Source organism: Balaenoptera musculus, chromosome 11, assembly GCF_009873245.2.
Source record: "Balaenoptera musculus isolate JJ_BM4_2016_0621 chromosome 11, mBalMus1.pri.v3, whole genome shotgun sequence".
In the NCBI taxonomy this organism is placed as follows: Eukaryota; Metazoa; Chordata; class Mammalia; order Artiodactyla; family Balaenopteridae; genus Balaenoptera; species Balaenoptera musculus.
Window position 1 is genome coordinate 12,231,817 of NC_045795.1, and position 13,414 is coordinate 12,245,230.

Genomic DNA, 13,414 nt, shown 5'->3' on the forward strand with positions numbered 1-13,414 from the left:
TTCTTATCATACACATTGATACATACCCTGAGGTTCTTTCTACATTTGCAAAATGGACTGAGGAGCAAGCCACTACTGAAGATGATCTGAGTGACAGTAATGTGACAAAGGTGTTACAACTTTGTGACCGTATCAGATCTTGGCACAGTGGGAATAGGCAGAGGCCAGTTCTGGGCCTCTGGCTCAGTCACTGGGATCCAAGGTCATCTGCGGCCATGGAGGCAATGTCATGAGCAGAAGCCTAATCGCCACGACTGACCAGGCAAGGCTGGCACGGGTAGCCCGACCAGAGCTCTTTGAGAGGCCACAGTCCAGGTGTGAGGCTGGGGTGGGAAATGGAAGAGTGACCAAGGACCTGGCATAGAGAAGCCTGTGTGGATTTAGCAGAACCTTCTGTGGCCATTTTAACTGACTTCTATGCCTACAGGCTCAGGCAGAGGCTTTCACTGTGAGGCAACTCACAAGCACCTGATGAACTCTGGCCAGATATTTTGGGCAAACAAAAGCAATCGTACAGATTCGTATAGGAATTGTTCACTTTTTATGGCTGTATAAAGCCTGGGACCAGAACTTTGTTCAATAGAAATAAGATATTCCTTCCAGGATTTTCTGAATTTGTGTCTCAATCAATTTCATTAAAACAGAGCAAAGTCACTCAACAGGACAGATATGAGAAGTAACTGATATGAATGGAAAATCACCCAGAGTGCTGTCTGATGGATGTTGATAACACCAATCCAAGGTAGGCCAAAGGTCTGTGTGTCCAGGCGAGGTGAGGTCAGGTGCTCAACACAAGGTCAGAGGAGTGCAGGGCTTAGGGGAGCCTGGCCAGCCGGAAGGATCATTACTGTCCATTTCACAATTCGACCTTGGATCTAAAGGGTCTGGTGTGGATGGCCCTGAAGAAGTTTGCATTTCCTCTGCTTTTGGCCAAAGGTGGACTCCCTCATTTGAATCCTGAGATTGGAAAGAAAAATAAAAGACCTTAACAGTGCAGTTCAAAATATTTCACCTTGTAGAATAAATGAATTTGATTGAACCATGTGAAATTGTCATCTGTGACCTTAACAAATTCATATTGCTCAAACTAATATTCCTGTTAAGTGTTGTTTAATCATATTGGCATTGTTGATTTATTTATTGCATCAATGAAAGAAACAGAAACTAGTAAATGTAAACACATCAGTTAGAGGATGTTTCTGACTCAAGGGATTTATTAGTAGAATGACCTTAGAAGTTGTCATTTCAAGTCAGACAAAGCCGTATAAAGAATCCAAAATTCAATCGAAAATAATATTAAGTATTTTAAAGTGCTGTATGGTCCTAAAACAAAAGAATGAGAGAATCCATCAAGTTCCAACATCTTTAAAATGGCATTTCTTGTGATCCCATCAAGTTCAAGGTGTAGAGTTAGAAGGAGAACGACACTTATTTGTCTTCAGGATTTACCAACTTGAGTGAGAGCTGCGGGCTGCTAGTAGTTGACAGAAGAACAGTTCATGTGCTTAACTTGAATCCAGGGGAGGGGCAGGTGATCACTCCCCTCTTGAATTTAAGGTACCCTTGACAAAACATCCGTAAATAGGTTAAGCACCCCCCCTTGGAGTCACAAGAGAATCCAAGCAGCTTCCCACCTAAATCTCTATAGTAGATATCATCAGTTGCAACAAAACTGGCCACTAGCAGCCTGAGGCCCTTCTGCGTGTAATGCAGATGAGGGCTACATTTCGGAGGACTCTGGAGCTCAGCAGGAGGTTTCCATTCTCTTTCAGCTACTGTCTTCCAACACCTGGAGGGCACTTGCTGTCATGTCAGTGACCACTTCTCTTCCGGGTCTTTTCTATGCAAAAGGCCAACAATGGACCCTCAGCAACATAGCCATACTGGCCAGGAGACAAGGCTACAAAGATGATTCTGGAAAAAGTCTGCCTTGGCCCCAACGAACTGAACCCTGTGAAATTCTCTCGACCATCCTCAAAGACACAAGCATTTCACTGTGAGCTGGCCCTATGTCACTTCCAGAGACACTTGGATAACAAGCCACAACCACATCCGATTTACCATTCAAACTACATGAGGCTAGTATCCCATAATATTCAAAAAACCAAACAATCTGGTCTTTGGTATAAATAGACTTATTTATTAGTCTTCAGCTGGGGAGGTAAACCCACCCACGTGCCACCATTAAGGGGCTGACAAACTCAATTTAAAATGTAATATATACTTAGAACATTTCTCAGTAATCTGTGAGGTCCATACCAAATGGATCTAGAGTGTCCTGCACTTCAGATACTGACATTGAAATAGATGAAAAATAACTTTGTTAAGGATTTTTTCATTGTTCCCATAAGAAAAAAAAAGATGAGGCGGATTCGTGCAAATTTTGGAGACAATTTAAGACCTCAGAAAAGTCCTAGAGGACCTTCCACAGCCTTGTGGCAGCTTCAGACTAAGAGGTAAATGATTTAACCAAGACCACAACCAAGTTTTGAAGAACTGGATAAGGAGGCAGAAGACACAATCTCAGGGCTATTAGCATGAACCAGAAAATCACCAGGCTAATACCAATTGTAGGATGCACAAGTTTTGCTTGCAGCTGTAGTTTGCTGTTCCCTGAGTAGAAGATCCTTCTTCCTTCTTCTCATCTTGACCATTTCCCTCAAGTGTCTCTTACAGTGATGATGAATAATCATAATCCTTGGAAAGGTATGGTCACAGCTTCATGACTATACAGATTTAAGTGTGGATTCGTACACCCAGGAGCAGGTTGACAAGGGAGACTAGCCCCTCCATCATCAAAATAACTTGATAACACATATCATATATTCTAAATGTTTAAAACATAGCTAACAAAAATATTCCTGATTTTTCACTCCCTCAAGGTCATAGTCCTTTTGTTCTTCAGTAAATACTGTGACTCCCTTTCTTTTAAAATGGATACCTGAATCTCTCTTCAGATATATACCACACTTTGTTTATTACCCTTGCTTTCAAAATGTATGCTTGGATCTGGTTTCAAAACATGGGCTATGGGACTTCCCTGGTGGCGCAGTGGTTGAGAATCCGCCTGCCAATGCAGGGGACACTGGTTTGAGCCCTGGTCCGGGAAGATCCCACATACTACAGAGCTACTGAGCCTGCATGCCACAACTACTGAAGCCTGCGCGCCTAGAGCCTGAGTTCTGCAACAAGAGAAGCCACCACAATGAGAAGCCTGCGCACCGCAGTGAAGAGTAGCCCCCGCTCGGAGCAACTAGAGAAAGCCCGCGTGCAGCAACGAAGACCCAGCAACGAAGACCCAATGCAGCCAAAAATAAATAAATAAATAAATTTATTTTAAAAAAACCAAAAGCATGGGCTAGAGTTTATATTATATGTTTGGTAACTTGTGAGTACAAAGACCTAACTAACTTCCCTTGTGGACTGCAGAACAGTTTCCAGAAAGGTGGTGAGGAGGGAGGCTTAGGTTATAGTCAAAACAGAACATTTTTAAAAACAATGTGTGAAGAATTCAGATGAGGTCGTAACCTGACTCCTAGCTGGTGGATGCTCCTTCATTTCTTCTTGCATGCAGATTTTTTAGGCAAAAGCCTTTTTTTAAAAAAATTCACTAGTAGAGGGAGCATTTGCTAACATAGATCTTTAAAAGACTTTAAAAGGTTATTTAATGTGTTCATAAATTTGAAGCATGAAAGTGTGAACAAAAGTGTCATGGAGACCTGATTCCAGGTACTGTTATATTTTCATCTCTTATGTTAACAATAGCCATCTGTGTTGTATTCATATTACAAATTGGAAGAAAGTTGGTATCAGACAGGCTGAAACAGTTTTTAAATAGCAAGAGTGAGGGCAAAGGGCAAAGCCACTTAATGAATCAAGTTATGTTTTACAGCAGTCATTCACTCATGCACTCAGCATTTATAGATTGCCTTCTGTGGGCCAGACCCCATGCCCAGCACCATAGTTATAAAGCTTAGTAGGGTGAGATAAAGAATAAAAGTACTAAATGACAAGCAGAACAGTGGAAAGATTGACAAGTTATAAGAGTAGGGCAGAGAAACGGGTGCTTAATTCTACTTGGGAGAAATCTCTCAGAGAAGATCTCTGGGTACTTGAACTGATTTGAAAGAATGAGAATTTTTTTCCATTGGGTTTTAGAGGGAAGGAAGGAAGAGATTCTAGGAGAGACAAGCACATGTTCAAGTGCATGATTCAGCATGGCACGTGTATGAAATTTCAACTATTTAATATTATTGGAGCAAAGTATGCAAAGGACAGAGCAGCAGTAGATAAGGCTGAATTTTAGTTAATATCCAATCTTAAGTCACTACTGTTCTCTGTCTCCTCTTTATTCTTTTTCCCAATTCAACAACTAGTTTCCTTTATTACCTTTCCATTTTCTCTGCAATTCCCTAAAAAAGGGAGTCAAGGCAAATGTTTTTAAGGGTCATTGAATTAAATTCCAGATATGCAAGGAAAGCGTTGCCACCTGCTACACTCAGAAACCACCTCCTTGGGCGTCTGTGTGCCGTGACATCAAGTATTCCAGTAGGATTGCTAAGGTGATGGCAGTCTTCTTCGGGGAAGCAGTCAGAGTCCCTATCCCAGCTTCTCCCTCTGTGAGCTCTGTGCCCTGAGTAAATTACTGTAGCTGAACCCCAGTTTCCTCTTCTGTGAGATCTGGGCAGCTTCACAGGGTTGCTGTCTTAAATACCATGCAAAGCCCTCAGACAGAGCCGGGCATGGAGCAAGCACTCTGAAAGGTGGCTGTAGCATTGGGGTGGGGATTCATGCCCACACAGGCTTCAGAGCCCAAGCCCCACTCTGCAATCTTTAAGCAGCAAAGCAACACTGCTGCTCCCGTGGGAGAGAAGGGAGAAAGCTGAACGTGGTCCCTCCCTTGTTGTACGGCAGGGTGTATTCATTTCCTGTGGCCTCTGTAACAAAACCCCACAAACTGAGTGGCATAAAACAACAGAAATTTATTCTCTCGCCGTTCTGGAAGCTAGAAGTCTGAAATCGAGGTATTGTCAGGTTGGCTCCTACTAGAGGCTCTGAGAGAGAATCTGTTTCATGCTTCTCTCCTACCTTCTGGTGGCGGCTGACATCCCTTGGTTTGTAGGTGCATCAATCCAATCTCTGTCTCCATCTTCACATGGCGTTCTCCCCTGTGTGTGCCTGTATCTCTGTTTTCTCTTCTTTTAAGGACACCAGTCATTGGATTAGGGCTCACCCCAATCCAGTATAAACTCAGTCTTTTTCCAAATAAGGTCACATTCACAGGTGCTGGGGATTAGGACTCCAATGTATCTTTTGGGGGACACCATTCAAACCATAATATAGGGTGGAAAAGAAACAACATTGTTTCTGTTTAGTGTTCCACTTCCTTCAGTGCCCTGGAATACTTTGTACCCTTTGTCTTGGCAGAGGGACAGCAGGGAAGAGAGAGCTTTTCCCACAGAAAACCTAAAATCATTCAATCTACACCAAGCAACACTTGGACCAGTCCATGGGAAAGCAGAGCAGTGCCTGGCAGGATTTTGGATGAGAGCTTATTTCTCTTTCTCGTTGATAGTTTCAGAGAGGAGGACCTAGGGTTGTCCACTGACCATTTCTACATCTTCTTCCCTTGAGCCTCTGTCTTGACTGACAGCATGAAAATAAAAGAGCATGTTGAAATCCCTCCTGAGCTGAAGGATAGTGCAATGGACCCATAGAAGATTGTCCCTGTGAAATATGCTATCTCCTTCCAACTCCGCCCCATTCAGGTAGGAAGAGGTTCAAAATGTTCATCATATGGTATCTTTATTAAAACCTGCTCAACTATCTGAGTTAACACTCTAGCTTTAGATCAGAATGGATGAGACTTTTTGGTTATGCTTGTCAACACCCAAAGGTTGGTACAGGCATATCTTGTTTTATTGTACTTCACAGATACTGTGTTATATATATATATTTTTTTTTACGAAGTGAAGGTTTGTGTTAACCCCACATCCAGCAAGTCAATTGGCACCTTTTTTCCAACAGCATTTGCTCACTTCATGTCTCTGGGTCACATTTTAGTAATTCTCGAAATATTTCAAAATTTTTCATTACCATTATATTTTTTATGGTGATTGGTGATCTGTGATGTTTAATGTTACCATTGCAAAAAGATTACAACTCACTGAAGGCTTAGATGATGGTTAGCATTTTGTAGCAATAAAGTATTTTTGAATTAAGGTATGTACATTTTTTTAGACATAATGCTATTGCACACTTAACAGACTACAGTGTAGTATAAACGTAACTTCTATATGCACTGGGAAACCAAAAACATTAATGTGACTCGCTTTATTGCAATATTCGCTTTATTGCAGTGGTCTGGAACCGAACCTGAAGTATCTCCGAGGCATGCCTGTAATACATTACCACACCTCAATTATTTTATTTTCTTCTTGGTCTGTTAAACTTTTCTATGTCTGTCATGAGAAATAACATTTGGAAAGAAGGACATACAGGGCATTAAAAATATCAAATTATTTGCATGCATGATTAAAACTTTTAAAAAATCATTTAAGATAACAGAATTGCTTTGAAAAAAAGGTTTCAATCCTGAACTGTGAGTGCATTTCAAGATTTTGGGATGAAGACCAGGTGCCTGTAGCAGCTGTCTGAATTTTGTCATGATCAGCAATGACCCAAAATCCTGTAGTAGTAACCCTTGCTGACGTGTCTTAAAATATATGACAGTTAAGGGGACTCCTCCCCAAATTCATCTTGGGCACTATTTTAATTATTGTTAAATTGATTTTACCTTACAGATAATCAAAAAAAGTAGACCATGGAGTCTGCATTATTGGCTTATTGAATATAATTGTTCAGCCTTTCTTTGTAGTTATAAAAGAAGAATGAAAGGCATACAGCACAGAATTCTTTGGAAGCAGCAGTGCACTTCTATTTCCCATGTGTATCTTATTGGGTCCTTTTAAATTGTTCAGAATCCTCAAGAGGGGCCACGTCCACATCAAATCACTTTGACCAAACGAAGGTGTAATTAATACTAATCTTTCAGCCCAGTTTGACAACAGTATCTGATCTAAAGTACAAGTGTGAAGTCAGCCTACAAAGGATTAAAGCTGCTACATGGTACAGCGGCAGGTCAATCTTGCTTCAAAGATGAGACAAAGTCCAACAAAAGACCAACAGGTGTTTAAAGCCTGGTAAGTTAAAGGTGTTACAGTAAATATAGTATTGAAAAAGTCATAGCCAAAGCTTTGGTTGAGACTTGTTAATTATGACAATAAGAGGAAAGAGTTGAGTTTTGATGTTGCTGTACTGTCTTAGTCTGTTCAGGGTGCTATAAGAAAAATACCATAGACTAGGTGGCTTATAAACTCAGAAATTTATTTCTCCCACTTCTGGAGGGTGGGAAGTCCAAGACCAAGTTGCTGGCAGATTCAGTGTCTGGTGAGGAGGGCCCACATCCTGATTCATGGGCATCTTTTCACTGTATCCTCACGTGGCAGAAGGCACAGGGATATCTCTGGGGTCTCTTTTATAGACATTAATCCCATTCATGAGGGTTCCAACCTCATGACCTAAACAACTCCCAAAGGCCCCACCTCCTAATACCAACACATTGGGGGTTAAGATTTCAAAATATGAATTTTGAGGGCACACAAACATTCAGCCCATAACATGTCCCAGGCATATTCCAAGAATTCCCTTAACTTAGTTTTTTCTAATGCTCAGAGATCTTTAAGATGACATCAGTATGGCTGACACATAAAAGTAGTTACCTATGTGGGTTAGATCAAGCAAGGGCATTTTTATATCAGGAAATATACAAAGTATAACAAACATATGAATATATATAATATAACAAAATATATGAAAATATAACAATTTAAGCTTTCCTTAGATCATTAGATATATTGCTATGAGTTATGCCAAAATGAAATGTCCAAAGGAAGAAAATCAAATCCGTGTTTTATTAGTTATGCTGGAAACCATGCTGTTGTTGTGTTTTTGTATAATAAAATTTACCCAAAAAATGGAAGCATGACTTTGATATGAAAAAATAATACAACATCTAAAAGCACAGACTATCTTGCTTTTTAAAAATGTCATTCTAAACTAGGATCCTGGAACTGTCGTCTTAAAACTGAACTGCTTCCTCTTTTAGTCTAACATAGTACTGAAATGTACGGTTTTATCCTAAAGTAGAACTGACTAAAATGTAGCATGTAGAAAAAGTATAAAGATTTTTAAAATAAGCATGTAAAATCTAGGCACTGAGAAGTTTCTGAGTTAGATATTTTGTTATGGTTAGGTAAACAGTAGCTAATGAGAGGAAAACATTCCAAGGTGAGTTTTAGATGATATCTTAGTTCCTCACTGGCTTTAAGCAAACTTGTGATGTATAAGGACAAATTTTTTCCATTCATTTTTTCACCATGAAAATATTTTCCATTGTAGTTCAGGGAAGGGTGGAAGAATATCTTTTTTTGGCAGGCGTAAAATGCCAAATAGTATTGGCAGTCAAAACTTGTTGTGGTACAAGTATACAGATCACACAGACATACTGTGTGGTCCCTTCTATTTTTATTTTCTGTATTGTTAATGGAAAATAACCGACTAGATGGTCATCTCTCTGGCCTCTACCCCCGCAGATGCTCTGCCAGATGTCTGAGAAACACATGGTAAATTTGTTACCTAGAGGATGGCATCTTTCTGATGTTCAGTATTTCCCTTTGCTTGTGGCCCTGGGTCTCTGAATCTGATGACATTGCAATCCTATTTCAACCAGCAGTTGCTGGGAATGTCCCAACTAGAGGTTTTGTGAATTGCCATACCAGATGGTGCATGTCTCAGTCTTCCACAACAAGGACTGAGTTTATCGCTGGCAAATTGAAAACAGTGATTGATGCCATAATCACTGACAAGGAGCTTTCCTCCTTATTCCAGCCACTGTTTATTCTAGCATCTGTAAACGTAAACTTCCTTAAGTAGATTGGTTATGGGTGGCAGCAGCAAAGAGAGAAGAACTTTGTTGAAACCTTTGGATCCTGGTAAGGAAATCCAATGAGAGAAAACTCTTATTGTGGCCTGAAAGTTGATTAGTGCTCACTCCTCCTGAAGAAGTGAAACTCTTCATTCTAATTTCTGTCTTACTGCTGCCCCTATAGGAACATCAAGTAAATGAAGTATTGGATTATAGCAATTATTTATTGGAAAGGTACCAGCCTGGGCTAATATGGGTAGGAGGAGGAATGGGATTGATCCTAACCTGAAACCAGAGGTTTGTTCTGAAATACACTGTGCCTGTGTAATTAAAGACTCATTTTCTCGTTTTGAAGGTAGAGCCAGGAATAGGTTTACCTTCTGCTAAGCTGCTAAGGTTGTGCTCAGAGAGTGGGCTTGTACTCACTGGGTACAAGGGAAACACAAGAAAATTTGAATGCCACCGGCCATTAGATCCCTAGCAAGAAGAGGACAAGAGATTCTCTTTCTCTCTACTCTGTAGGGGGCCCTGAGCATGCAAGGGGGTGGGAGAGGGCAATATCCTCAGAGTCTGCAGGCACATCTCAGGCAACACGCAGCACACCTGCAACAGGTCTTGGCAGTGGCTCAGACTGGGTGACTGCTGTGTCATATCAGTCTGCCCCAGAGTGAGGGGACCACCATTTTCTCTCTCTTTATGGAGTCATCTGTCATGGAGAATCCCCAGGCACAAGCAATTAACCAGTCTTTAAGAATATATTGCAATATACCACTGATATTCTTTAGGTTTTAATATAGCAGTTGCAACTAAATTTAAGCTGCCATCCTAAATTCAAGTTGCCTGGGCCAGCTGTATGTGTTAGGGTCACCAGCTTCAGCTAACTCAGGAAAGTCGGCCAGCCAAAGGAAGGAAGTCTGTTACAAAGCGGTTATTTGTTTGAGAAAAATACAGGCCACCCCCAAAGTCCCAGGGTTCTTCTGCCAAAAATGCAGCATTTACATCAAAGTCATCTGAGTTTCAGTAGACATTTGGAGAGTACCAGTTTCCATGGCAAGTCCAAGGAAGATATAGTTTCCCCAACTGTTGATCTTTGAGTACAACCTAAAAATGGCATCACATAGGAAAGCCTGACACACTTCAGTTTGAGGCATAAGATCACTTTCTGATTAAAGCTGTATTAATTCAGAACCTCCTATGCTATTGTATACATAGTAGATAATTAATGCCTGGATTCCTTTTCATGGAGACTGAAGGAAGCAGTAGAATATCCTGGAGAAAATTCTAGGAGTGGAAGCCAAGGGTCCTTCTGCTGGCCCCAAAATTTGTTATGTGATCTTAGGCAAATGACTTTAAATCTCTGGACCTAGCCTCCCAGTCTGCACAGTGCAAAATTTTGTCTGGGTCTCTTAAGATCAGACTCAGCGCTAAAACTCTAGCAACGTCTAGCTGTGCTATAGCCTAGAAAAACTGTTCAGCATTCATTTTCAAGTCTTATATCTAGAAATATACTTTCCAAGTTTCCTTGACTTGTTCAATTAATATTCACATAGGAGAACTTCCACAATAATATTTCAGAGATAGTTACTCTATGCAAAAATGCAGAACTCCTTAACTGTTTCATCACGTTACATTTTTGTGTGTTTGCATTGTGTGTTTTTTGTTTGTTTGTTTGTTTATTTATGGCTGTGTTGGGTCTTCGTTTCTGTGCGAGGGCCTTCTCCAGTTGCGGCAAGCGGGGGCCACTCTTCATAGCGGTGCGCGGGCCTCTCACTATCGCGGCCCCTTTTGTTGCGGAGCACAGGCTCCAGACGCGCAGGCTCAGTAATTGTGGCTCACGGGCCTAGTTGCTCCGCGGCATGTGGGATCTTCCCAGACCAGGGCTCGAACCCGTGTCCCCTGCATTGGCAGGCAGATTCTCAACCACTGCGCCACCAGGGAAGCCCTGCATTGTGTTTTTTACAAGACTGTTTCTTCTTCTTTTTACTCTTGAACATTAAAATATTGTTAATGATTATTAACACAACTGTGGATCAGGATTGAGTTTGCCTGCGTGAGAAAGGGTTAATGTTACCCTTCTAGAGTGTTTTACTCTCTCCTGTCATAAATTTTGGATTTTCTGACAAGATAGGAGTAAGTAAACATTTTTAAACAGTTGTGGGAAGTTAAAACACACACACACACACACACACACACAAACACACACACACACATATGTATGTATGCACATAGGCATATAGGTCTATGTATATATGAAAACCATGCTAATTTTCATCAGATGTTAAAAGCTAATTACCAGGCTTCACTTACATAGTGCTCTAGAAATATCTATCAGGCAAAACATATAATATTTATAAAAAAGAGCTTTATTGGGCAAAGGTCCTAAACCACAAGATATCATATTCAAATCAAGATTATAAGCCCATTTAAACTTCTACCTGTCTTAAATCTCTACCTGTTTCATTTCAGATCCCAGTAAACCAGCCTTACTTTCACTGGTCTTTACAACTTGGAAAATGATTTGGCTTAAGTTTCTTAGGAGATTCTGTCCTAAGAAATCTCTCCACGGTCTCACCATTACTGTGAAAGTCTCACATTTAAGAAGGCTGCTGTAAGCAAGTCTAGGTTTGGAGAACTAGAGATTCTCTTCCCCCAACCTTACACAACTCCAGACGGTTTTTTTTTTTTTTTTTTTTTTTTTTTTGCTAGTTTCTGCTTTATAACAAAGTGAATCAGTTATACATATACATATGTTCCCATATCTCTTCCCTCTTGCGTCTCCCTCCCTCCCACCCTCCCTATCCCACCCCTCTAGGTGGTCACAAACCACCTAGCTGATCTCCCTGTGCTATGCAGCTGCTTCCCACTAGCTATCTATTTTACGTTTGGTAGTGTATATATGTCCATGCCACTCTCTCACTTTGTCACAGCTTACCCTTCCCCCTCCCCATATCCTCAAGTCCATGCTCTAGTAGGTCTGTGTCTTTATTCCCGTCTTACCCCTAGGTTCTTCATGACCTTTTTTTTTTTTTCTTAGATTCCATATATATGTGTTAGCATACGGTATTTGTTTTTCTCTTTCTGACTTACTTCACTCTGTATGACAGACTCTAGGTCCATCCACCTCACTACAAATAACTCAATTTTGTTTCTTTTTATGGCTGAGTAATATTCCATTGTATATATGTGCCACATCTTCTTTATCCATTCATCTGTTGATGGACACTTAGGTTGCTTCCATGTCCTGGCTATTGTAAATAGAGCTGCAATGAACATTTTGGTACATGACTCTTTTTGAATTATGGTTTTCTCAGGGTATATGCCCAGTAGTGGGATTGCTGGGTCGTATGGTAGTTCTATTTGTAGTTTTTTAAGGAACCTCCATACTGTTCTCCATAGTGGCTGTATCAATTTACATTCCCACCAACAGTGCAAGAGAGTTCCCTTTTCTCCACACCCTCTCCAGCATTTATTGTTTCTAGATTTTTTGATGATGGACATTCTGACTGGTGTGAGATGATATCTCATTGTAGTTTTGATTTGCATTTCTCTAATGATTAATGATGTTGAGCATTCTTTCATGTGTTTTTTGGCAATCTGTATGTCTTCTTTGGAGAAATGTCTATTTAGGTCTTCTGCCCATTTTTGGATTGGGTTGTTTGTTTTTTTGTTATTGAGCTGCATGAGCTGCTTGTAAATTTTAGAGATTAATCCTTTGTCAGTTGCTTCATTTGCAAATATTTTCTCCCATTCCAGACGGTTTTTAAGGGTGTGTGTGTGTGTGTGTGTGTGTGCACGCACGTGCGCTTGTGTGTTTGTGTGTGCACACACGTTTCCCCCTCTCCTTTTAGCTTGAGCAAACAAAAGCAATATATGCCAACTATTTATTTACAACTCCAACATACCTAAATAAGATTCAATAAAAAATCTTTTAACCTGTTTTATCACAGTAGCTGTAATAACCAGTCTTCAAGTTGTATTCAGCATCTGTCACAAATTATCTCAAATAGGAGTTGAATTTTACTTACATGCCCATAAAATACAACCATTTTATTAAATATTTATAGTAGTATCATTTATGCACTGTACAAATATTTATGTAGCTCTTCATCTGTGCTAGGTACTTTGCTAAGCACTGAGTACTCAAAAAGCAAAAATGCAAGAAAATAAAGATATTATACTAAAGGCTATCACAAGACACCCTCTTATAGACACTCGCTTCATCTAGAGCTTGCTTCTTCTCACTTCCTTCAGAAACAAATCGTAAAATGCATAGAATCCAAGCAACACACAAGGTTCTTACCATGTCTTCTTTCCATGCCAGGCTACTTTAAAAATATGCAAACTGTGTTGATGAGTATAAATAAGCTCACAGTCTATTCAGTGGGATTCCAATGTGCAAAACAAGAAACTTTATTTTCTTTAATGGAT